The 25,880-nt window shown below is 45.0% G+C and overlaps 1 protein-coding gene across 8 annotated transcripts in view; it reads right to left on the reverse strand.

The window, feature by feature from the left end:
- MOB3B (MOB kinase activator 3B) overlaps nt 1-25,880 on the reverse strand; it is a 237,140-nt gene that overhangs the window by 184,375 nt on the left and 26,885 nt on the right. The window lies entirely within an intron of this gene.

Raw genomic sequence — 25,880 nt, forward strand, 5'->3', positions numbered from 1 at the left:
AAATTTTTAAAGTTTATTTTATTTTATTTATTTAACAGGCAGAGTTACAGACGGTGAGAGGGAGACAGAGAGAAAGGTCTTCCTTCCGTTGGTTCACCCCCAAATGGCCGCTATGGCCCGAGCTACGCTGATCCGAAGCCAGGAGCATTGTGCTTCCTCCTGGTCTCCCACACGGGTGCAGAGCCCAAGCACTTGGGCCATCCTCCACTGCACTCCCTGGGCACAGCAGAGAGCTGGACTGGGAGAAGAGCAACCAGGAACAGAACCCAGGGCCCATATGGGATTCCGGCACCGCAGGCGGAAGATTAGCCAAGTAAGCCACGGCACCAGTCCAGTAAATAAAATCTTTTAAAAAAGAGTGAAAATATATTCATACAAAAGTAGAAAAAAAAAATCCAATTCACAGACATTCCTGAAATATTACACAATGATACTTTTCAATAGAAACTGAAAAAAGATAAACAATTATGAGCAAAGAAAATAACTACAGTATACTTATAAACGCCTCTACTGTTTAAAAAACCTTTTAAAAGTAATGAGGAGAGGAGTTATAAACTACTTGGAATTAAAATGCTAGACAGAAATAATACAGTAGTGCAATTATTTGTCCTTGTGTTGTTTGATAGAATAGTAATTTTGAACAATTTTTTAAAAGTTCAAAATTAAACATGCATATAATAATTTAGGGGACATGAGGGAGGGGACGGGGTGAAAACAGAATGTTACTTGCCAGGAGCAGAAGGGTGCGAAGAGGAAAAAAGAAGAAAAATGAAACACGCATACACAGATCCAACCGGCATGAGTCTGCCATCAGCAGATTTCCACTACAAGAAATTCTAAGAAATATACTGCAGGCCAAAGGAAGCAGATCACAGAGGAAGACATGTAAGAGGAGCAGTAAGGAAGAACTGCAAGGAAATGAGAAGACATAAGACAGCAGGGCTGCTGTTGCGGCACAGCAGTTAAGACGCTGCTTGGGACAGCCACATCCCATGCTGGAGTGCCAGGCTGGAGTCCTGGCTCCTTCACTTTTGATACAGCTTCTTGCTAGTGCACATCCTGAGAGGCAATAGGTGATGCCCCAAGTACTTGAGTCTCTGCTGTCCACAGGGGAGACCCAGCAAGGGTCTGGGCGCATGGCTTTGACCCGACCTAGCCCTGGCTATTGTAGATATTTGGGTAGTAAGCCTGTAGACAGAAGATCTCAGTCTGTCTCTCTCCTTTTAAAATAAATGAAAATTAAATAAGTACAATTCTAAGGAAAGAAGATAGAAACCAATAAATATATAGGTGAATAAATGCAAAGCCCTGACTCTGTAAAAGAATAAAGCAATGCATTCTAGGAATTTTAAAATATACTTAGACATAAAATACACAAGAAGACTAGCATAAGAATTGGGGTATAAATCAGAACGGTACTGTTCAGAGAAGGAAAAGGTATTATCACTGCTAGGTGAAAATGAGAATACAACTTTCACCATGATTTTGAATAAAAAGTAGAGTGAGACAACAAACTTCATCAGCCAGAAGACAACAAAGGACATCCAGGAGACGAAAGCACAGTTAACTGTGGGACAAACAGGAAGCAAGAAGGGCAGTTATGGCACAGCGGGTTAAGCTTCTGGTTCCAACACTGGCATCCCATATTAGAGCACCAGTTCATGTCCTGGCTGCTCTGCTTCCAATCCAGCTCCCTGCTAGCGTGCATAGGAAGGCAACATAAGATGGCCCAAGTACTTAGGACCTTGCCACCCATGTGGGAAACCAAGATACAGTTTCTGGCCTCGGGCTTTGGACTCCCTGAGACCTGGCTGTTGTGGACATTTGAGAAGTGACCCAGAGGATGAAAGATCTCTTTCTCTCTGTCACTCTGCCTTTCAAATAAATAAATGTTTTTAAAAATGCAGTTCTCACAGATGGTTGCTTATGATGTCATCTACATCAACTTTCCAACAGAGAAAACTTCAGAGTTTTGTGGGGAAGCCGATTTTGTTTCAAAGATTTATTTATGTACTTGAAAGTCAAGTTAGAGAGAGAGGGGGAGAGAAAGAGAGAGGGATCTTCCATCTGCTGGTTCACTCCCCAATGGCTGCCACAGTTGTGGCTGGGCCAGACTGAAGCCAGGAGCCAGGAGCTTCTTCTAGGTCTCCCACATGGGTGCAGGGGCCCAAGCACTTGGACCACCTTCCGTTGCTTTTTCCAGACCATTAGCAGAGAGCTGGTTAAGAAGTGGAGCAGCTAAGACACAAACCCGCATCACAGGCGGCGTCTTTACCCACTACACCACATACAGAACACCAGGCCTGGGGAGGCAGATTTCTAAACTGGTTAATTTTTTTAAAAGCAAACTCAGAAAACTAAAAAGAAAAGACAATGCTACTAATTCAGTGGAAGATGGGAGATAAATAAGGAACAAAAAGCATGGCAAACAAATGCAGAAACAGCAATGTGAAACTGACACACGTAAGAACAACCCTTGCAACGTGGGTGGAAGTGATGGCTTACAGAAACACATCACTGCAATCCCCACCCTGCAATTCCCACCCCGCTCAACCTTATCATTTGGCGGAAGAGACCTAACATTAAAGGATGGGGAAAACACCGAATAATCCAAACACGAAATACATGGAGCCCAGTGGTCACTCAAAACTCAAAATAACGTCTGCATGTTTGTCCCATCCGTTCCGCTTACGCCAAGTCTCCTCTGGGCTTCCTGGATACCTGGGCTTTTCTAGCTGTTAAGAAAAACAGTTATGTTGAAAGGAAGCCTCCCTGCCTGAAAAGATGGAGAGGAGCAAAAAGAGAGAGGAAAAGATCAAGGACATTTATCTGAAGTGACTCCTCGAGTCTGCTGTTTGAGCCAGCTCCAGGGATGTCAGTTCTTCTCCACGGCCTCTGAGGTAAGGTCTGAAAAGTCTGGCCTGGCTTCCCAGGCCTCTTGGGTCTGTCCCGGCCACAACTCCATCCCTGCCTCTGTGCCACTAAACATGCAGGCTCCCCTGCCGGGATGCCTCCTCTCCCGCTTTGCACTTCAACTCAAAGCCACCCCCAAGTGAAGCATCCTCCAAAGGTTGCCTGATGGAATCTCCGTGTGAAGAATGTACTGCATGGCTATTTTACACTCAGCTGTGGGGGCCGGCGCTGTGATACAGTAGGTTAAGCCTCTGCCTGTGTCATAGGCATCCCATACGGGAGCAGGTTCATGTCCTGGCTGCTCTTCTTCCAATCCAGCTCTCTGCTAATGGACCCAGAGGGCAGTGGAAGATGGTAAAAGTGCTTGGGCCCCTGAACCCACATGGGACATCTGGAGAAGGCTTGATGCTCCTGGCTCCTGGCTTCGAATCGGCCCAGCTCTGGCTGTTGCAGCCATTTGGGGAGTGAACCAGCAGATTGAAGATCTCCCCCTATGTCTCTCCCTCTCTCTGCAACTTTGCCTCTCAAATAAATAAATATTTAAACTTAGTTGTGTTTTGGAAAAATGTACATAATGAGACAAAGAAAATTCTGTTTATTACAAGTCTACAGGGCACAAGGAATTAATGGGTTGGTGTGATAGGGCTGTTGCTGGCAGGGCAAGCAGCCAGGGTAGGAACTGGACTCTTTTCCTACAGGGTCTTATCAGTGGGAAGGCAACTACAGATCTGCCTCATCCATGGAAAGCACAGTTATGGTGTCTACAGCTTAATTTTGCATCAGGGTGTATGTAAAGATTGAAGGGCTTAAGGTTTTTTTTTTTTTCTCCAGAATACAAAGAGAAAAATAGAACATTTACAAAAGTTTAAGTAAAGTTCTACATATATGATGCTTACTTCTCTATTAATTCTAATATATTAAAAATATTATATAGGAAAACTGTTGGTAGGTTAAACTTTTTAACCTAAAAGCTGTTTTTTAAGATCTTATTTTTATTTATTTGAAAGGCAGAGTGACAGAGAAAGACAGGGGGAAGGAGGGGGAAGAGACAGATCTCACATCTGGTGGTTCACTCCCCAGATTGCTTCAAGGGCCCCAGACTGGTCTAGACTGAAGCCAGGAGCCAAGACCTCCAATCAGGTCTCCCAATGTGAGTGGCAGAGGCCAAGCATTTACACCATCTTCTGTTGCCTTCCCAAGTGCATTAGCAGGGAGCCGGATTAGAAGCAGAACACCTGGAACTCTAACTAGCACTCTGATGTGGGAATGCTGGTGTCAAAAGCAGTGGCTTTAACCCACTGTGCCACAATGCCAGCCCTACTTAAGAACTCTTGACTACACAACTCTTGAAATATCAGAGTCAATCATAAATTAGATGAGTTATTTGCTGCCAAATGATTTCCAAAGCCAAATTACAAATGTGATTTTCATTACTGGCAGTAATGATAACATTCAATGTGGGATTTAAGTGCACACTGATATGTTCAGTGTGAGTGTGGAAGGGAACCAATGGCCCTTACACCCATGTGGGAGACCCAAAAGAAACTTCTGGCTCTTGGCTTTGGCTTAGTCCAGCCCTGACCATTGCAGCCATCTGGGGAGTGAACCAGTGGTTGGAAGAGTCTTCTCTGTCTATCCCTCTCTCACTATAATTATTTCAAAATAAATAAATCTTTTTAAAAAATAACATTAACTCATTTAATCCTCAAAACAACCTATGAGATAGGTAGGTACTGTTATTATCACATTGCAAATAAGAAAATTGAAAGGTTAATTAACTTACCCTTGGATGGCTAGTAAGTGGCAGATCTGGGGTTCAAATCCAAGCCACCTGGCTCATGGTAGAGTCTTAGCTCCTGCACTGCACTCCATAAACCAAGCATATCTCTACCACAAAATCAATTATCCTCATTATCCTAACACTAAGGGTTTCTGGTTTTGAATGGTAACTAGTGTTTGACCTGCTTGATTTAATTTTCTCTACACCTCACAACAACGTGGCAAGGTTGGGATTGTCAAGCTCGTTTTACAGAAGATGAAAATGGGCCCCTCCAAGTAAGGTGACATGCTTGCAGAATGAGAACTGAGTTCCCCAGGCCTCTCCAACACTGCTATTTCTGCTAAGAGATACATCTCCCTCTCCAAATCCACCAAGTCCCATTGAGTCTGCCTTGGGGATGTCTCCAATATTAGCCTCTTTCTCTGCACCCCCAGGGCTCCTGCCGTACTTCACACTTTATATAAACTCTTGCATGGACCTTCTCAAACGGACCCTACATTCTCTTCCCTCTCTGCTTCACTCTCATGGCCAATTACTCTTCTTTGAAAGAAAGGTTAATAGCAGAATTATCTATTTATAATGTTTTTCCTCCTTTATGCTCTTCTGTTTTTATTCAGTTGGAGGCATTGAGAACATACTGCTTTTGTAATAAGGAGAAAATGGCACAAAGACGACACTCTCAGATTCTGTAACTTTGCATAAAGCTCAATGACAGTATTGCTAACCCTGTGAGTGCTAATTTGCTGAGCTGATACTCAAGCTTCCTTACAATAAGAAAGTTAAAAAAAAAAAAAAACCCTACATTTAATTTGATCAATATTTCTTGAGCACCTGCTGTAGACATAATTTCTATCTTACAGGAACTTACAGTCTGGAGGGAGAGAAAGCATTAAACACGGGCATGCACTATGCATGCACGCCCATCACACACCCCACACAAATACACCATACAATTACAAACTGTGCAGTGCCCTAAGAATGAAAGCAAGTACTCCAAGAGAGATGAGGGCGGAAATGCCTCTTTGAAGACAGCAGGGACTCAGGTAGCACAGTTGAAAACAAGTTACAAAGCAGGGAGAATTTCTAGTGCAATTGGCTTGCCAAGTGGAAAAAAAAAAATTTGAAATAGGCACACTGAATACTTCTGTATTCGCCATCCTGCAGGAGTCCACAGTTAGTAGATGTTTCCTGCACTGTCACTCTAGTTCTTTTAGATCCTTTTTACAACATCGTCTTTCTATACACACACACACACAAGGGTACCTTAAAAAGTTTATAGAAAATGGACTTAAAAAATAAATGTATTTTGGTGCAAAAAATTTTGAGGTCCATGTACACAAAGGTTTTTTAAAAGGTCATGAAAACATAAATTATGAAGAAACTATGTGTAAACTTGAATTTTTTTTGCAGAAAAATAAATTTATCTTTAATTCTATTTTCCATGACCTTTTCCATGTTTACACACACACAGGTTGAACAGATTCCAATTTGTTTCTTCTCCTCTGTATGTAAACCTGCAAGCTAAGTTCTATCCTTTCTAAGCATCAATAATTCTTTTAGTAATATCTATCAGCACTTTATGAAGAAACGGGGCTGGCTCTGAGGAGCAGAAGGTTAACTGGCTACCTGCAACACTGGTCTGCATGTTGAAGTGCCGGTTCAAGTCCTGGCTGCTCCACTTCCAACCCAGCTCCCTGCCGGTGCACCTGGGAAGGCAGCAGAAGATGGTCGAAGTACTTGGGCTCTGGCCACCCTCATGAGAGACCAGAATGGAGGTTCCTGGCTCCTGGCTCCTGGCTCCAGTTTGGCCCAGCCATGGCTACTGCTGCCATTTGGTAGTGAACTCAGAAGGTGGACTGTTTCTATCTTGTCCCTCTATCTCTGTAGCTCTGCCTTTCAAATAAATCAATATTTTTTAAAAGATTTTTTAAATATTTATTTATTATTTTACTTGAAAGAGTTACACGGAGAAAGGAGAGGCAGAGAGAGAGAGAGAGAGAGAGAGAGAGGTCTTCCATCCGATGGTTCACTCCCCAGTTGGCCACAATGGCCAAAACTGCGCCAGAGCTGGGAGCTTCTTCTGGGTCTCCCACACAGATGCAGGTGTCCAAGGGCTTGGACCATCTTCTACTGCTTTCCCAGCCATAGTAGAGAACTGGATCAGAAGTGGAGCAGCTGGGTCTCAAACCAGCGCCCATATGGGATACCGGCACTTCAGGCAAGGGCATTAACCTACTGAGCCACAGCACCAGCCCCATAAATCAATATTAAAAAAAAAAAAGTTTTTAAAGGGAGGCCAGCATTGTGGCACAGTAGGTTAAGTCACCTGCAACGACACTGGCATCCCATATCAGCACTGGTTCAAGTCTTGGTTATGCCACTTCCAATCCAGCTCCCTGATAGTGCACCTGGAAAAGTAGTAGAAGATGGCCCAACTATTTGGCCCTGTCACCCATGTGGGAGATCCAGATGGAGTTCCAAGTTCCTGGTTTCGGCCTGGCCCAGCCCTGGCTGTTGTGGCCATTTGGGGAGTGAACCGGCAGATGGAAGATCTCTCTCTCCTGCCCTCTCTGTAACTGTGCTTCTGAATTTAAAAAGAGATTTTAAAAACAAGATCTGGAACAAGGAATCCAAACAATAGTAATGACATAAAAGAAAACTGATCACTTTTGATGCTGGTTCAAATTCTATGCTTCAAAGTACATGGAGGCAAGCAACAGAAATAATTTCCTGGGTAGTCACAGCTCACATAAACAGAAGCATAAATGGATCAAGTGTAACTGACGCTAGTCCTGTGGCAGCCAAGTGTCACGGTCTCATGTCTGAGTACAACATTCACCTGGCACTCAAAGCCTCCCATTCTGACTACTAGACATTTCCCAATTTTGTTTTTGTTCCAGTCTTCTACAGGTGAGGAGCAGAAACCCAGCCAGGCCAGTGTAGAGGGAAAGTGATGCTTTGAAGAAAGTAATGACAATAAAATGTGTGTTTCACATGAATCTAAACAGAAGAGAAAACAGGTGGCCTTGTACGCACGGAATGAAAACTAAGATAACTTAAGAGTTCTTAGTATTGGGGCAGGTGTTGTGCTTCTATGGGGTAAGCCCCAAAACAGGAAGTCCACATCCCGTATCAAAGTGCCAGTCCCCGTCCCAGCTGCCCTGCTGCTGATCCAGCTTCCTGCTAATGGAACTGTGAAGCAGGTGATGGTTCAAGGACGATGGCTCAGGCACTTGGGTTCCTACCTTCCGTATGGAAGACATGGACCAAGTTCCTGGTTCCTGGCTTCAGACTGGCCCACCCCCAGCTATTGCAGCCATCTGGGGAGTGAACCAGTGGATGGAAGATAGCTTTTTCTGTCAACTGCCTTTCAAACATTTTAAAAAGAGTTCTTGGCATTAGGAGACAATTTTCTCTGATGATCCTACAAGTCTTATGCCCGATTATCTTTCTGGATATTTGTATAGCAGAACAGTGCGGGAAGTTTTCACAATCCTGCCTGATAATCTTTCCTTCCAAAATCAAATTTATGAGAAAAATAACCAACTAAGCCAACTAGTCTGGTTGGACAGATTTTCAAGCCAGGTGGGTCCCCAGATCTGCTAATAATGCAGACTGGCTCCCCTGGTCCAGATGACCATCTCTGGTGACTGCTGATCAGCTATCGCAGCCCCATGCCTGCCCTACTAGACTCTGCTCTGGATTGCCCTTGCGGCTAGAAGTCTGTAAACCAGTTTTTCTTAGGTCCTTTTACTTACTAGGTTCCAATGACGTCATCATGGGAATGAAGAGTATGCATCAGGCCAAATAAAGAGAATTTCCCTGTGTTTAGCTCTAACAGCATGGTGACTACCACAGAAACAGCAAGAAGGGAGATTCATTGCAACAGTCAGCTTAGTGGGTACAAACAAATTTTTTACAGACTTACAAGTATCACATCTCTAAAGGGTTTATGACACATTCAGTAATAATCACACTGTGGTATCAGGGTCAGCACACAAAGGAGGAAATGTGACACACTCTACACATTTCTTCCTTTTTAAAAAGATTTACTGTTGAGGCCAGTCTTGTAGTACAGTAGATAAAGCTATGTGATGCCTGTGATGCCGGCATCATATATGGGCGCTGGTTCAAGTCCTGGCTGCTCTACTTCTGATCCAGCTCCTCCAGCTCTCTGCTAGTAGCCTGGGAAAGCAGCAGAAGATGGCCCAGATGCTTAGACTCCTGCCACCAACATGGATGACCCAGAGGAAGCTCCTGCCTCCTGGCTTTGGTAGGGCCCAGCACTGGCCTTCGTAGCCATCTGGGGAGTGAACCAGCAGATGGAAATCTCTCTTTCTCTCCCTGTGTGTGTGTGTGTGTGTGTGTGTGTGTGTGTGTGTTTCCCTCTCTTTCTGTAATTCTGACTTGGAAATCAATACAAAAATCTGAAAAAAGAAATTACTTTCATTTGAAAGAGAGTGACAATGAGAGTGATAGATCTTCTATCTGTTGGTTTACTCTCCAAATGCCCACAACAGCCAGAGCAGGTCTCGGCTGAAGCCAGCAGCAAGAATCTCCATCTAGTTCTCTCATATATGTAACAGGGTCCCATGTACTTGGGCCATCATCAGTTGCCTTCCCAGACTCATGAGCAAGAAGCTGAACCTGAAGCAGAGCAGCCAAGATTCAAAGTGGCACTCCACATGGGATGCAGGCATCGCTAGTGACAGTGTAGCCCACGGTGCCGCAATGCCGGCCCCACGGTACACACTTCAAGGCTACCTGTGCTCACCTACTTCAATGGCACGACTGACAGGAGGACTGGTGTAATGTTACAAGCATTCTAGGGCAGGGCTCACATAGTTCCTACTTTTTCTGGAAGGATCTCTGGTCCTGTGCAGACCGAAAGGATGAGCTGTGATGTTTCAAATGCTGAGGTCTGGTGGGCATTGTAGGTCACTGAGTTCCCACTCTAGTTTTGGAAAATCTGGATGCTGCTGCCAGGTTTCTTTACAGTCATTCTGGGCCTTTCCCCCCAGCATTCCTCAGCTGTTTCATACCCACCCTACCTGTTTGCCCCAGCACAGCTTTTTGTCAAGAGCATTCCCTCTGGCTTTTCCTGGTTCATCCTTCTCTTTCACTTCGGTTTTCTCCCTTGTCATTTAAGCATTCTCAGCTAGGCACAGAAACCCAACAGAAGCCCTTTGTGAGGGGCTCGCTCACTCCCGGGCGGTTCTGAAAGCAGCTGGTGCCTCTGCCGAAGCTTCTGCTAGTTCTTAGTCCTGTATCCAGCAACTGCTAATCCTGGGAGCTCGCCCTGAAACGCAGTAAAATGGTCCTACATCAGAACAAGTAAGGTGGCGGTTAACTCCGTCATCTTGAACGTAAGCCACACACCCTTGCCTTGAACTTTTTCCAAAACCCACTAAGCTCATTTCTCTCACAATGGGAAGAAAGACTATGCTGCTAACAGAGAACGCAGCTTATGATGGAGGTGATGAAGCATGGACTTCCCTAACTGGGAGATAAAAGCCAACGGTGTGTCGGGGCAGGGCTGGCTTGCTGGGTGCTGGAGCCACAGGGATTTCACTAGCTCGGAACAGGCCCATGGAAAGGAAACAGCACTATAGGTAAGGAAAAAAATCTATCTCCTGTTGTACAGCAAGGCAGCAAGGCTCAAAATCACACAATGAGAAACATCCACCTACACAAGAGTACACAAATTAGATTCTCTCCATGATCAATGCAGATCTGTGAGGGTACTTCAAAAGTTCATGGAAGACGGAAGTGAAAGGCCAGTTCATTTTGGCACAAAACATTTTTCTAAATCTTATGTAGTTTTTTCATAATAAGCATTCTCCCTGAACCATCTGCAGACCTCTTATAGCTCTAAAACAGTTGCGTAAGCTAAAAATGAAAACAACCAAAAAACTTGACTTTATGGATCCATTCACACATACATATAGTGAAAGTGAAAAAATAAAGAATCAATACTTAGCTACAGCAGGGCAGTTATTACCTCCAGAGAGGAAATGAGTAGAAAGGAATGGGAGTATAGCTTTATGTGTGCTACTAATGTTTTATTTCTTTAATAAGAAAGCAGAGAGCTAAAATGTTGTGGCAAATCATTCACTCTGTTAAATCTGGGTGGTGCATGCATAAGTGTATACCACATTCTTTTCTCTATGTTTGTTTAAAATACTTCATGATATAAACAATTACAACATGAGAAACAGGGATTGTATAATGTGATTCTCCAAGACATATTCCTCTCTTTAAACCCTGGCAGACAAGAGTGAAAGAGATATTTATGAAATCAGATTCAGAGAACTGTTGTAAGGGGGAAAAAAGAGAGACACAGATTGGTTTCAAAAATTATTTATGAATGATCCCAACCATCCTCCACACAGAGTAGCCAGGGTAAGGCTTTTAAAGCACGGATATCATCCAAGTCCCAGGCTCAGAGCTGTCCAGGGCTCTCTGCTGCCTTCATAACACAGTCAAGGCACCTCCTTGCAGCCTAAAACCCCTCCCCCCGAGCTGGACCCTGCTCATCCCTCCTTTGAACTTGATGCACCTGCCAGAACATAATTCCTGGGCCCTCAGAGCTCCACTCTCTGCATCCCAGGCCGCCAGGCACATTGTGTGCTTGTGCACTGCCCTTCTTCGGCCTTTCCTGACCCTTGCCTGTGGCTCCCTCCTACTCATCCTTCAGAACTAAGATTAGACCAACTTCTTGGAAGCAGCTCTTGCCTCCTGGAATCTGGGATAGGTAACCTCCCCCTGTACTTCCCACGACATAACTTATCGCAACAGAAGCCAACTGCCCAGCTGTCCCTTTCCCACCAGACAGTGAGCTCTACGTTAGCAGGGGCTGCATTTTGTTGTCTTCTGTACCTCTGGCACATGGCACCCAGAGACCTTCAGCAAATACTTGTTCCTGAGTGGGAAAGTGGACAAGTTATGCGCATTAGTGAATGGTTCTAAATAGGGGACTAAGCAGCTCTCCTGGTCACTTCTAATCCAATGTCAAGAGGCATGACAGTACATTTATTTTCTGACAAACATAAAAAAAGTGAAAATCTTTAAATCTGTTAAGATGGTCACTTTTCAGTTAATTAAGCAGGTCAGCCTAAAACAATCACAGGGAAGCAAAGAAAGGTCAAAACTAGTAAGAGACTGGGGAAAAGAACAATATAATAATATAATAATAAACTCCCAGTGGCTGCTCTATTTACTCTTTAATGTGAGTATAAGAAGACATTAGGGCCAACAGCGCAGTGAGGTAAAGCTCAAATGAGGCAACATTGCCCTCTCGCCCTCCAGAGCAAAATGGCCACGCAGCAAACTCCTTCCACCAGCACGCTTGTCGTCTGCACTGCACGTGTCAACCCTGACTGGCCAGGATTCTGCATACCTGAGCCGTGTCGTTCAAGGTCCCTGCCCAAACATGGATTGCTGTGCCGCTGCCTTAACACCATTTGGTCCAGTCCCCTCCCTGCACATGAGAGCCTGAGGCCCCTGCTTTCACTGAGCACACAGGAAGAGGGAGCACCCTGCAAAGTATCTGGGGAGACAAATGAGACACAGTCCTGACCTCAACGGCGCTCAAACCCTCTTTAGTGATGGAGGTTGAGACACACACACACATTCACAATAAATATTAAAGTATACTCTGAGTGTGCAGAATTATAGGGTGGCTCGAAGAGGAAGCAGCAGCCAATAGTATTTGAAGGAGGGACTCAAGAAAAGTTTCCTATGGAGAATGAGATTTGAACTCGGTCCTTTAAAGATGAAGAGGATTTTGGTGGGAGACATGAAAAAGCATTCGAGACGGAAGGAAGAGTAGTGACAAAAGCATGCAGTGTGAAGGTGCTTGTTCTACTGCAAGAGAAGTGCGCATGGCTCAGGAGGTGAGGCAAGGAGCAGAGAGGAGGTCTGGACAGATTCCCGGCCTCGCCTGCGGGTTCCACAGGGAAACAGCTCCAACACCCAACCAGGCTTCTCGACTGTCACCCCAGGACTCTTTGCACTGGACCTTGATGCCTTTATCACCAAGAAAATGTGGCCATGTGAAACTAGAATCCTTTGTAATAAACGACACCAAATGCTGTGGGCACAATGGGAAGCTGAAGGGGCAGGCAGGCAGACGCCCAGAAAAGCCAATCAGGAGGAGGACAATGACAACAATGACCTTTTTGTTCCTCTATTATTACTATTCCTATAATAATGTTCCCACTTGTTTCAATGATCATAAAATACCATACAATACCATACTTTTCCTGTAATTAAATAGAAAAAAAAAACAGAAAATAAAACTAAATCCTGTAAATAAAAATTTTTTAAAAAACTTTAAAAATTTGATTCAACAAGCATTCACAGAGTAAAACATATTTGATAGCAAAGAAATAGGTAAAGTTACCTATCAGATGGTCTGCCCAAATGACTGCATGATGGAGCACACTGAAGATTTCAGAAAAGTAATTCATCTAGCTATCTAGTAACATAAATCAACAGAGCACTAAGATTCAACCTTTTACCAAAATTGGATCTGGGAACTGGCAGCTGCCTGGCATCACGCAGACAAGTTTAGAGTAATTATTAGTTGTATCAGAACAAAGGATAATTACTTCCAGCTTTAGAGCTGTTTGGGTTTAATGTAGTACATCTCTATCATGAAGCTGACACATAACAGAAATTTAGCGAACACCAAGCTTTCAGGAATATCTCCAATATTTGGGAGATTGAATGGCTAATGCAGGGGAAAGAACAAAGTTTTGGAACCAAGCAGTCTGAGTTTAAATTTTGATTTGGTCATTCCCTGCTGCATGGCCTAGACGCACCTCGTACCATCCGTGAGCTTCTGTCTTCTCATATACCAAATGGGGACGTGTATTCCCAGCTTGTAGCTTGTAGACAGAAGTAAGATCATATATTTAAGCCGCTTAGCAGCCACATGTGACTTTAGACACACAATAAAAGAAGCTAGTATTACGAAGTCACTCTAGTACTCACTGATAAAGGGCGAGCTCTCTGCTCACTCTTTCGAGAACATACACATGTTCGGGTGTGTGGGGCCCTTCCCCAACATGTATGAGGAGTTTTGATCATGGAACAAAATTTGGATCCTGGGATCTTGTTAGAACACAAAGTCTAATTCCACAGGCCTGGATGGGGTATGAGATGCTGCTTTTCTTTTTTTTTTCTTCTTTTTTTTTAATTTATTTATTTATTTTTTTTTTTTTTTTTTTTTTTTGACAGGCAGAGTGGACAGTGAGAGAGAGAGACAGAGAGAAAGGTCTTCCTTTGCCGTTGGTTCACCCTCCAATGGCCACCGCGGCTGACGCGCTGCGGCCGGCGTACCGCGCTGATCCGATGGCAGGAGCCAGGAGCCAGGTGCTTTTTTCCTGGTCTCCCATGGGGTGCAGGGCCCAAGCACCTGGGCCATCCTCCACTGCACTCCCTGGCCACAGCAGAGAGCTGGCCTGGAAGAGGGGCAACCGGGACAGAATCCGGCGCCCCAACCGGGACTAGAACCCGGTGTGCCGGCGCCGCTAGGCGGAGGATTAGCCTAGTGAGCCGCGGCGCCGGCCAAGATGCTGCTTTTCTGACACACTGCAGGCATGCGGATGCTTGCTGTTCTGTGGGCCACAAAGGGGTCAGGTTCTAGGTACTAAGACCAAATGAATGGGCTGGCGCTGCAGCTCACTAGGCTAATCCTCCGCCTTGCGGCGCCGGCACACTGGGTTCTAGTCCCGGTCGGGGCACCGGATTCTGTCCCAGTTGCCCCTCTTCCAGGCCAGCTCTCTGCTGTGGCCCAGGAGTACAGTGGAGGATGGCCCAAGTACCTGGGCCCTGCACCCCATGGGAGACCAGGATAAGTACCTGGCTCCTACCTTCGGATCAGTGCGGTGCGCCAGCCACAGCGCGCTGGCCGCGGCGGCCACTGGAGGGTAAACCAACGGCAAAGGAAGACCTTTCTCTCTGTCTCTCTCACTGTCCACTCTGCCTGTCAAAAAAAAAAAAAAAAAAGACCAAATGAATGAAGCTGTAAGAGTTGGGAATGACTGTGAGGTAGAGAGAGCTACTCCTTCCCTGTGCCTGCACTGCCTGGGCACACTTCCATCATAATACTTCTGGTGTTTGGTGGGATTCCTGTCTGCTCCGCTGGGCTGTGAGCTCCAAGGGAGCATGGAGCCCTCTCTTTTGGCCGCATGTAGCTGATGCACTCAATTCAGGATATGAGGCAGTAGGAGAACAGAGGAACAGAGCCATGAATGTGGTGATACATGAAATTCTGGTAACTCGCTGTCGGTGAGTTTATAAACATCTAAATGGGTTGCGGCTGCAAATTTCTTAATTACTGAGCTACCAGCTCCTAGTACTACTATTGCGGGCATTAAGAACCTTATTGAGCTGGATACACAGGAAAAATTAATTCTGGACATTCACTTTAGAAACAGAAAACTGCAGGAGCTCCCTTTGCCAGGGTGTAGGAGAGAGAGCTGCAGAACTCTCTTCTCTCCGGGGGAGTCTCCTATCCCCAGGGAAAGGTAACCACAGTTCCCAGCACATCTTTCCAAATCTCGCGGGCAACGTATCATTATAATTAGGATAAATTCTCTTCTTAGGCATGTAACAGCTCTATTCCTCTGTGCTATTTCAGTTTATAGGTTTTCTGAGTAATTAAGGATCACTAAAAACAAACAAGCAAAAAACCCTCATGCCTCTATGACAAAATACAGCAAGTTCTCCAACTGAGTTCTCACATTAACATCAGCTTAGACAATTAAGTCACGTTGCTTTTACATGGATAATCCTACTGTAGTAACAAGTGGAGATTAAATTTGCCAAGTAGACTACTGTAGCAAAAATCGAGTTTTATCGCTGGAAGCTAGAAACCTGCTAAACTCAGAAGGGCCACTGGAAATGTACGTTTCATTAGACCATGGCAGGAAGCATTTGTCCAAGTTTGACCTATTTACAGGGCATGATTCTTCTGATGAGTTCAAGGCCCGTCCTCCTCTGGCTCTTGTTGCAAATGAAGACACCGTGCACTTAGACCATGCAATATCAACTTCTAACCCTCTCCACGTATGTTTACAAATTTAGTTCTACAGCCTAAATGTTCAAACATATGATTGTGGTTAACTGTGGTTCATCTTCTCTGTCTATAGAACAATAGGACTCCAATAAGCAGGGTGCATTCCATTTGTAATAAGGGATCTGTAATTAGGTGCTTTAAAATTTGTCTCTTTTTTAATCAAGTCACCCCAGGCAGTCGGACATCTTTGTCAGTAAAGGAATCCACCCATTCTGAACTCTCCCTAGGCTTCTGGAGGACTTCAGAATCATTCATTAACTAATGCTTTCAGCACCCCTGTAGCCTCATTATGCTGCTGTTATTCAGCATTTTCCTTTCTTGGTCCCAAGGGTTCTCAGAGCAAATACAGGGTCCCCCGGCAGACATTTATGTTTTCTTAAGAGGCTGCTTTCCATTCATGATCTAAAACAAATGTTAATTAAAGTGAGGGTTCGCATAGCCTGCGCTGCCTACAAACATTTTCATAATTGGCAGCACTTGTCTGCTCCTATACTCCAAGAAACTCCAGCAAGTGATCAGTCGTCTTGCAAAAGCAGCCCAGAAATATAAAAAACAGCTTCCTGCAAAGGAATTCTTAGAAAACTCCTTTTGGGGCCGGCGCCGCGGCTCAGTAGGCTAATCCTCCACCTGCGGCACTGGCACACCGGGTTCTAGTCCCGGTCGGGCGCCAATTGCCCCTCTTTCAGGCCAGCTCTCTGCTGTGGCCAGGGAGTGCAGTGGAGGATGGCACAAGTGCTTGGGCCCTGCACCCCATGGGAGACCAGGAGAAGCACCTGGCTCCTGGCTTTGGATCAGCGCGGTGCGCTAGCCGCAGCGCACGGGCCGCGGCGGCCATTCACCCCATGGGAGACCAGGAGAAGCATCTGGCTCCTGCCTTCGGATCAGCGTGGTGCGCTAGCCGCAGCGGCCATTGGAGGGTGAACCAACGGCAAAAGGAAGACCTTTCTCTCTGTCTCTCTCTCTCACTGTCCACTCTGCCTGTTAAAAAAAAAAAAAGAAAAGAAAAAAAGAAAAGAAAAGAAAACTCCTTTTGGGGGCTGTCCTACATTACCAGGGGAGGTTCAAGTCCTGCAACCATGGTGGAAGTTTAAAGCCCAACTACCCTCAACTCATAAATCGCTTCTGGGAATTTTTCCCAAAGAAAACGGATGCATGAAGTGGGTGTGAAAGCTTGTTTTTATCACAACATTCTTTATCACTCAGATTTGGGAAAATCCTAACTTTTTAAGTATCATGGAGTATCCAAATATCGAAATTTCATACTAACATAAAAAAAGCTTTTATAAAATATTTAAAATTGTCAAAACACTTAAGATTTAGTATTATACATAAATAAGCTGATAATAAAATAGTATGCCTAGGATTTTCCCTTTTTCCTAAAAAATTTACACATGTATTTGACTCAATGTCAAAAAGACAACAATAATTACCTCTAGACAGGGTGACTTTAAATTTCTTGTTTACACATTCCTGTATTTTTGTGGTTTCCCATTTTTTACACAAAATATGCATTACTTTGTAATTAGAATATAAAATGGCTTTCTTATTTTCTTGACTTAAGATCTTCATACATGTGGATGAATGACCACTAGATTCGTGGAAAATTAAGAGTTTAGTAATGACAGGTGAGCCTAAAGCTGGCTTACCGTACAGATGGCTTCAACGTCTCATATTTAAACACATTCCCCCCAGTAGGTTCTCTATCAACAAACTGCAATTTCTACTAACTAATCTTTTTCCTGAAGCAGTCCAGTGATTCCTAGTAAATCAAAATGAAACTCTAAGACAGAGAAGAAAATGAAACATTCAAAAGGGCTCGCCTAGTAGAGGGTGGAACCCATGAATATGAATGGACTCGGCATTGGGAGCAAGATAATGGAGGAGGGAAATGCTATTGGGAAGCCAGCTGCCAACTGCCTCTCCCGACCCTCACTCTCCAGCTTCCCACCCCTTCTCAGCGCCTGGATTCCCAGCATCCAGGGACACAGTGCTGCATGTGGCCTCCCCGTGTTCTCACGGAGGATAAAAGGCCACTGTGTTGAAAGCTTGTGCCTCACAAAGTAACAACAGTGCTCCAAGTGCTTAAAAATACATTGCCACTTTCATATCAATCACGACGTTTGCCAAGCCACTCCCCACTCTACTGGGAGGTACAAGGGCGAGCGCTGTTTAATTGGCTTTGAGAATCTTATGAGGTGTGCTAGACCTTTAATTAGAGGAGTTACTGGAATGAGTATGATGTGTGTATTAGGGAGGGGCGGGCCGGCTCTACCAAGGTACTGGGTCTTGGTAATTCACTTGCAAAAGCACCTTTGGATGAACTTAAAAGAAAGTTAGAAGAACTCACTTCTTAGTAAAATAAAGTTCAAGATAGAAGTACCCTAAGTTTTTGTTTGTGCATCTAATCTCTTTGAATACAACATCACTCAATAATGTTTAAATTGTTTGTTCTTAATGTCAAATGTTCTTATCTAGGCCAATAGAGAAAATACTGATTTGCAGAATTAGGGTCTCATACTCAAACATGTTAGTTGTCAGGTAGTTAAAGGGACAACTGGTGCAGGCACTCTTGAACCACTTAAAAAGGGCCACTATACATCCCTAGAGGAGTTGCTGTGTGGGGACAAAGACTCAGAACTGCAAGATCTCCTACTGTTTCAGGATTAACTGATAATCCATATTTTAACATGAAATCTATATATTCTTTTTTGTTTGTTTATGATTTATTTGTTTGAAAATCAGAGTTACAGAGAGAGAGGGAGAGACAGAAAGACACTCCCCAAATGGTCATAACATCCAGTGGTGGGCCAGGCCAAAGCCAGGAGCCAAAGCCAGGAGCTTCCTCTGAGTCTCTCACATGGGTGCAGAGTCCCAAGCACTTGGGCCATCACCTGCTGCTTTCCCAGGCCACTAGCAGGGAGCTGAATTGGAAGTGGAGCAGCTAGGACTCGAACCGGAGGCCGGCACTACAGACGGTGGCTTTGCCCACTGCAGCATGGCACTGGCCCTGAATCTATACATTCTTACAAGCTGACCATTAAAAAGAAAATCAGTGCTTTCTATGAACAAATATAACAACTCTGAGGGCCAAAATAGGTCTGCAAACTGCAGGCTTACAACCAGGAATTCACAAAGAATAAAAAGCTTATGATTTTTTTAAAAGATTTATTTATTTATTTGAAAGGAAGAGTTACAGAGAGGCAGAGGCAGAGAGAAAAGTCTTCCATCCACTGATTCACTCCCCAGATGGCCACCATACTGGCGCTCATAAGGAAGCCAGCACCACAGTTGGCAGCTTCACCTGCTACACCACAGCTCCAGCCCCCCAAATTTATGATTTTTAAAAGAGCATTTTAGGTGCAGTCTTATCTATGGCACAATCTACACCCTGGACACCATCCTAGGCTCTAGCCACCCGCTGCCTTTGCTGGAAGCTGGGTGACCCTCTGGTGTCAGCTCCACCCCCACCCTAATGGGATTCTTGCTCTTACTTCCCTGCCCCCCACCAAAGGAGTAAGAAGACCTGTTCCTGAACATGTGGCTCTCTGGATCTCTCTCTCCCTCCCTCTCTCTCCGTCTCTCTCTCACGCTGTCCTCCCTCTTTTTCTTTTTCACCCCTTCCCTCCGGTCTGTTGGGTTTCCCCACCAATAAACCCTTTCCCTGGGGGGGGAGGGGGAGAGCATTTTAAAGTGTACTCAATTTATATGCATGTGCATATATGACCACACAGTAAATAGGCTAGAACAGAAACACAAATTTAAATTCCAATCTACCCTAATGAAGTCCCTAAAATCATTTTGGGCCTGTCTTCTTCCTTCTATTAAAATAAGAATAATGATGTACCAATTTAAATATTTTAGCTGAAGACATAAAAGGGCAAATGTATTGATTTTTTGCATCTCACAGCTACTGCTGATTTCTTTCTTTGATGTATGAGAAGACAGAGGAACAAAGAGAAGTCATGTTCAGGTATAAGCCAGCGCATGGGCCAGGAACCCCAGTCCTGTCTCTTTATGATTCAACAATCAAATGAAAACCTCTAAAGGGTGACCAGGAAAGCAAGCCTATTAATCCTTGAGGCTCATGAAGCAAGTTACATGTCCACACATTACTCTTATAATAGTTCCAGTAAGCTGAATCCAGGTTCTCATTTAAAATTCATGGAAAGAAAAAGTGCCAGGCTAAGACTTTACCAGTCTTTAACACTTGGAATATTAATCACATCTAACCCAATGTACATTTTAAGATGAATAACTCAAACACTCACAGGGCTGTCCAATTTAATGAACATTCCTAGTTTCCTAGGGCTGGTGTTTTAATATTTACTAGTTTGTTCACAATGCTTGCCATTTCTTGTTAGGAGGGCAATTTCTGGTTTGTAAAGGAAGTGAGTCATTCTGTGCCACTATCCTACCTTCTGAAGGACAAGTTAAAGCAAGAAATGAATGCTAGGTTTTGTTTCTGCCTCAGTTCAGAAAAACAGAGCATTCTTGGGGTAGGCGCTTGGCACAGAGGTGGAGATACTGCTTAGGATGCCCACATTCCATATCTGAGTGCCCTGGTTTGAGTTCCACTGGCTTCCCATTTCAGCTTTTTTTTTTTTTTTTTTTTTAAGATTTATTTATTTTACATGAAAGTCACAGTTACACAGAGAGAGAAGGAGAGGCAGAGAGAGAGATCGATCGATCGATCTCTCATCTGCTGGTTCACTCCCCAGATGGCCACTAAGGCCCAAGCTGCACCAAGCCAAAATCAGGAGCCAGGAGCTTCTTCCAGGGCTCCCACATGGGTGCAAGCACCCAAGGACTTGGGCCATGTTCCACTGCTTTCCCAGGCCACAGCAGACAGCTGGATCGGAAACGGAGCAGCTGGGTCTCGAATCAGTGCCCATCAGGGATGCCAGCACTGTAGGCAGTGAGTTTACCCTCTATGCCACAACATGGGCCCCTCATTTCAGCTTTTGTAATGCATACTCTAGGAGGTAGCAGGTGATGGCCTAAGTACTTGGGTATCTAATATCCATATGGGAGATCTGAGTTTAATTTCTGAATTCCAGGCTCCTGGCTTCAGCTTGTCCTGGTCTCAGATCTTGAGGGCATTTGGGGAATGAACCAGTGGATGGAACATCTTTCTCTGTCTTTGTACCTCTTTGTCTTTGTGTCTTCCAAATACAAAAATAAATTGCTAAATAAATTTTTTTAAAAGATGAAAAACTATATATTCTAATAGTAAAGAATTTCAACTTTGATGTACTTTTTTTTAGCTATAGTTTAAAACTTTCAGAACCCTCTCACCTAAGAGTACTTCAAAAAGTGTATGTTTTAGTGCAAAAAAATTTTTGAGGAGGCCAGAGCTGTGGTGTAGTGGGTAAAGCCACTGCCTGTGGGGCTGGTATTCTATATGGATGCTGGTTCAAACCCTGGCTGCTCTACTTCTTACCCAGCTCCCTGCTAATGTGCCTAGGAAAACAATGGAGGATGGCCCAAGAACTTGGGCCTCTGCATCCATGTGGGAGACCTGGAAAAAGCTCCCGGCAGTGGACCAGCCCAGCTCTGGCCATTACAGCCATCTGAGCAGTAAACCAGCAGATGCAAGATCTCTCTCTCTGTCTCTCCCTCTCTTTCTCTGTAACTCTGCCTTTCAAATAAATAAAATCTTTAAAAAATTTTTCTTTAAATACACACATTTTTAAAAAATTCAAAAGAGTTCACGTGTACTGTGAAAATAAGTGCATGATTTCCAAGCTCTTTGACCAAAATAAATTTTATATTTTAATTTTTTCAGATAACTTTTGAAGTACTCTCATATATTAGTGTAAAATTAGATACCATTTTAAGTTTGCCATTAAACATTACGTTAAAATCATCTATAATGCACAGATATCACTAAATGTTCATGAATTTTTCACATAGCATCAATCTTTCAATTAGACTTATGCAAAGGCAGTCTCAAGTTAGGTTTCCAGTTTCCACATCTATTTAACTGCATCTTATTGTTAGATGCTGTGGCATTTCTGACCAGACCTCAGAGCTAATGAGAAATTCCAAATAATGACTAAAAATCACCATTAACAAGAGCATAGCAGAAACCAGAAATCTAGAATGGAGGCTGCCAAATTTATGTTATTTAGGTCTAGTTCATCTTCCTTAGTTTCTTTCTTTCTATGTCTCGAATTCCCTGTTTAAAAAAGACAACAGCCAGCGCCGTGGCTCACTTGGCTAATCCCCTGCCTGTGGCGCCAGCATACCGGGTTCTAGCCCTGGTTGGGGCACCCGATTCTGTCCTGGTTGCTCCTCTTCCAGTCCAGCTCTCTGCTGTGGCCTGGGAGTGCAGTGGAGGATGGCCCAAGTGCTTGGGCCCTGCACCTGCATGGGAGACCAGGAGGAAGCACCTGGCTCCTGGCTTCGGATCGGCACAGTGCTGGCCATAGCGGCCATTTGGGGAGTGAACCAACAGAAGAAAGACCTTTCACTCTGTCTCTCTCTCACTAACTCTGCCTGTCCAAAAAAAAAAAAAAAAAAAGACAACAACAACAACAACAACAAAGGGGCAGGCTCTGGCAAAGAGGTTAAACAGTACCTGGGTTCAAGTCTTCCCTGGACTGCCTTTCTGATTCCAGATGAGTACTAACGCTCAACCCAGGATGTAGCAGGTGATGGTTCATGTATGCCCCCACCACTCCCAGGGGGAAACCTAGATTTCGGCCTGGCCCAGCCCCTGTTGTGGTAGGCATCTGGGGAGTGACCAGTGGATACTCTCAGTCTGTGCCTATTTCTCTGCGCCTTTCAAATAAATAAAGACCTTGCTTTTAAAAAGAACAGAGGAACATGAATGCTTAAAGAGATCTGTGACTTACAGATATATAAAGGATCTCGTGAACCGTGTGAAATCTGCCGGGGCCAGTGGCTGTGGCACAGCGAGTTAACGCCTTGGCCTGAAGTGCCGGCATCCCATGTGGGCACTGGTTCGAGACCCAGCTGCTCCACTTCCAATACAGCTCTCTGCTATGGCCTGGGAAAGCAGTAGAAGATGGCTGCTATGCCTGGGAAAGCCCAAGTCCTTGGACCCTTGAACCTGCATGGGAGACCTGGAGTAGAATCTGGCTCCTGGCTTCGGATCAGTGCAGCTCCAGCCATTGCAGTGTAACTCTTTCAAATAAATAAATAAATCTTTAAAAAAAAAATCTAGGGGCCGGCGCCGTGGCTCACTTGGTTAATCCTCCGCCTGCAGCGCCGGCATCCCATATGGGCGCCAGTTCTAGTCCCGGTTGCTCCTCTTCCAGTCCGGCTCTCTGCTGTGGCCCGGGAGGGCAGTGGAGGATGGCCCAGGTACTTGGGCGCCTGCACCCGCATGGGAGACCAGGAAGAAGCACCTGGCCCCTGGCTTCGGATCAGCGCGGTGCGCCGGCCGCAGCGGCCATTGGAGGGTGAACCAACGGCAAAGGAAGACCTTTCTCTCTGTCTCTCTCTCTCACTGTCCACTCTGCCTGTCCAAAAAAAAAAACACACACACGCCATCAATGCAATCTAGAACCTGCCCCTGTTTGTCCCTCACTCTTCTGTTCCCAATTCAGCTCTCCTAATTCTTCCAAATACACACCATCCCTCTCCCGACTTACTGATTGGGTAGATCTCCAGTTCCAACGGGATTTGCTAAGCATAATGCTTCAAGTTCTACTTTCATACTTCACTGCCTGCTATCAGGTCAAATGAGAGAATTTTCTATCCGAAACCATAACAACCCTTCCATCAGCAGATCCAGCCACACAGCACCTAGAACTATCCTGATGAAGGCATTGATCTGTATCTCCTACATGTTGTTAAAACCAAAAAAATCACAATATACTCCAATTTCCATTATCTCTTCCCTGTTCAGATACTTACTTTAGGATTTAATTCACCCTTCACCTGTCCCCAGAGCCCAGGGACTGGACAACTACCTCTGTAACTTGTCATCCTATATTCAGTATTTTACCTTTGAGTAACCCAAAAAAGTATATTGCACACTGGACTAGAGGTATATATTAGATGCAGGGGGTTTTGTTTGTTTGTTTGTTTGTTTGTTTGTTTTTGACAGGCAGAGTGGACAGTGAGAGAGAGAGACAGAGAGAAAGGTCTTCCTTTTTGCCGTTGGTTCATCCTCCAATGGCCGCCGCAGCTGGCGCGCTGCTGCCAGCGCACCGTACTGATCCGAAGGCAAGAGCCAGGTGCTTCTCCTGGTCTCCCATGTGGGTGCAGGGCCCAAGCACTTGCGCCATCCTCCACTGCACTCCCGGGCCATATCAGAGAGCTGGCCTGGAAGAGGGGCAACCAGGACAGAATCCAGCACCCTGACAGGGACTAGAACCCGGTGTGCTGGCGCCGCAAGGCGGAAGATTAGCCTGTTGAGCCGCGGCGCCCGCAGGTAAATGCAGGTTTTAAAAAATATTTATTTGAGAGAGAGAGAGAGAGACAGAATGAATGAATGAATGAGAATACAAATCCTGCAGGCACTGGTTTACTCCCCAAATTCCCACAGCAGCCAGGGCTGGGCCTGGCTGATGCCAAATGTCAGGAGCCAGGAACCCAAAGAAGGTCACCCACTTGGGTGGCAGGGACTCAAATACTTGAGCCTGCATCCACTGCCACCCAGGTACATTAGCAGGGATCTGAATCAGAAACAGAGTAGCTGGGACTCGAACAGGTGCTCAGATATGATATGTAGGAGTCCCGAGAAGTTAGCTTAACCTGCTGTGCCACAACGCCAGCCCCTAAAACACGATTTTGTTTTGTTTTAATATTTATTTATTTGAAAGTCTGAGTTACACAGAGAGAGAAGGAGAGGCAGAGAAACAGAAAAAGAGAGAGAGAAAGAGGTCTTCCAACTGCTGGTTCACTCCCCAGATGGCCGCAACGGCCAGCGCTGCACTTATCAGAAGCCAGGAGCCAGGAGCCAGGAGCTTCCTCTGGCTTTCCCACGAGGGTGCAGGGGCCCAAGGACTTAGGCCATCTTCTACTGCTTTCCCAGGCCACAGCAGAGAGCTAGATCAGAAGTGGAGCAGCCGGAATTCAAACTGGCACCCATGTGGGATGTTGGCACTGCAGGCAGCATCTTTATCCGCTACACCACAGCTCCGGCCCCAAAACAGTTTTTTAAATTTTTTTTAAATTTTTTAAATTTTTTTAAATTTATTTATTTTTTTGACAGGCAGAGTGGACAGTGAAAGAGAGACAGAGAGAAAGGTCTTCCTTTTGCCATTGTTTCACCCTCCAATGGCCGCCGCGGCAGGCGCACCGCGCAAGGGGCTGCCATTATAGCACAGTGGGTAAAGTTGCTGCCTGTGATGCTGGCATCTCATATCGGTGCTGGTTGAAATCTCAGCTGCTCCGCTCCTGGCTCCTGGCTTCAGGCTGGCGCAGCTCCAGCCATCCTGGCCATTTGAAGAGTGAACCAGTGATGGAAGGCTTCTATCGCTGTGTCTTTCCCTCTAACTCTTTCAAATAAATTAAAAAAAAAAAACAAAAAAAAAAAACCATACACCCTTTAGCCTTTACACTGAGAACTGCCTTGGAGACTCTAATCCAAACACGGCCAAGTAACTGTCAAGCATCCCACTCCTCCCCAGGTGCACAGCCAGGACAGCCATCTGCCAATCAATCAGGCTTTTCCTGGTTTCAGATTCTTTCTTAACACAGCCTGACCAGGCGGCAGCCACTACCCAAGGGTCAGACCAGACTTGTTTCCCCAAATAAAAACCCTTTGTCATGCAGCTTCTAAACCCTCAATCCACCAGGAGTCCAAAATTAAATTGTGATAGACAGGAGGGCCTTCAGTTTTTCTAAAGAGAACAAGAGAAGGAAGTAGTGGGGAATGTCTTCTCATCCAGTATTGTAGCCTAAGCATTAAGATCAGTGATTTTAAAGCATGCTGCCAGCCCCCCGGAACAAAGTCTTCTATTATCCTGTTCATCTCTCCCTGCTGATCTCTTAGCAAACCTCCTCAGAGATCTGCTGACCCTATTTTGGAATCAGGGGAGAATGGGGGGTAGGTTCACAAAGCCCTAAGCGTGAGCGCACCAGTCCTTTCAGAGAACGAGGCCTGCTGGCCCCACTGTCTCCCAA

This window comes from Oryctolagus cuniculus, chromosome 1, assembly GCF_051225735.1.
Source record: "Oryctolagus cuniculus isolate XC-2025 breed Fujian yellow rabbit chromosome 1, ASM5122573v1, whole genome shotgun sequence".
NCBI lineage: Eukaryota > Metazoa > Chordata > Mammalia > Lagomorpha > Leporidae > Oryctolagus > Oryctolagus cuniculus.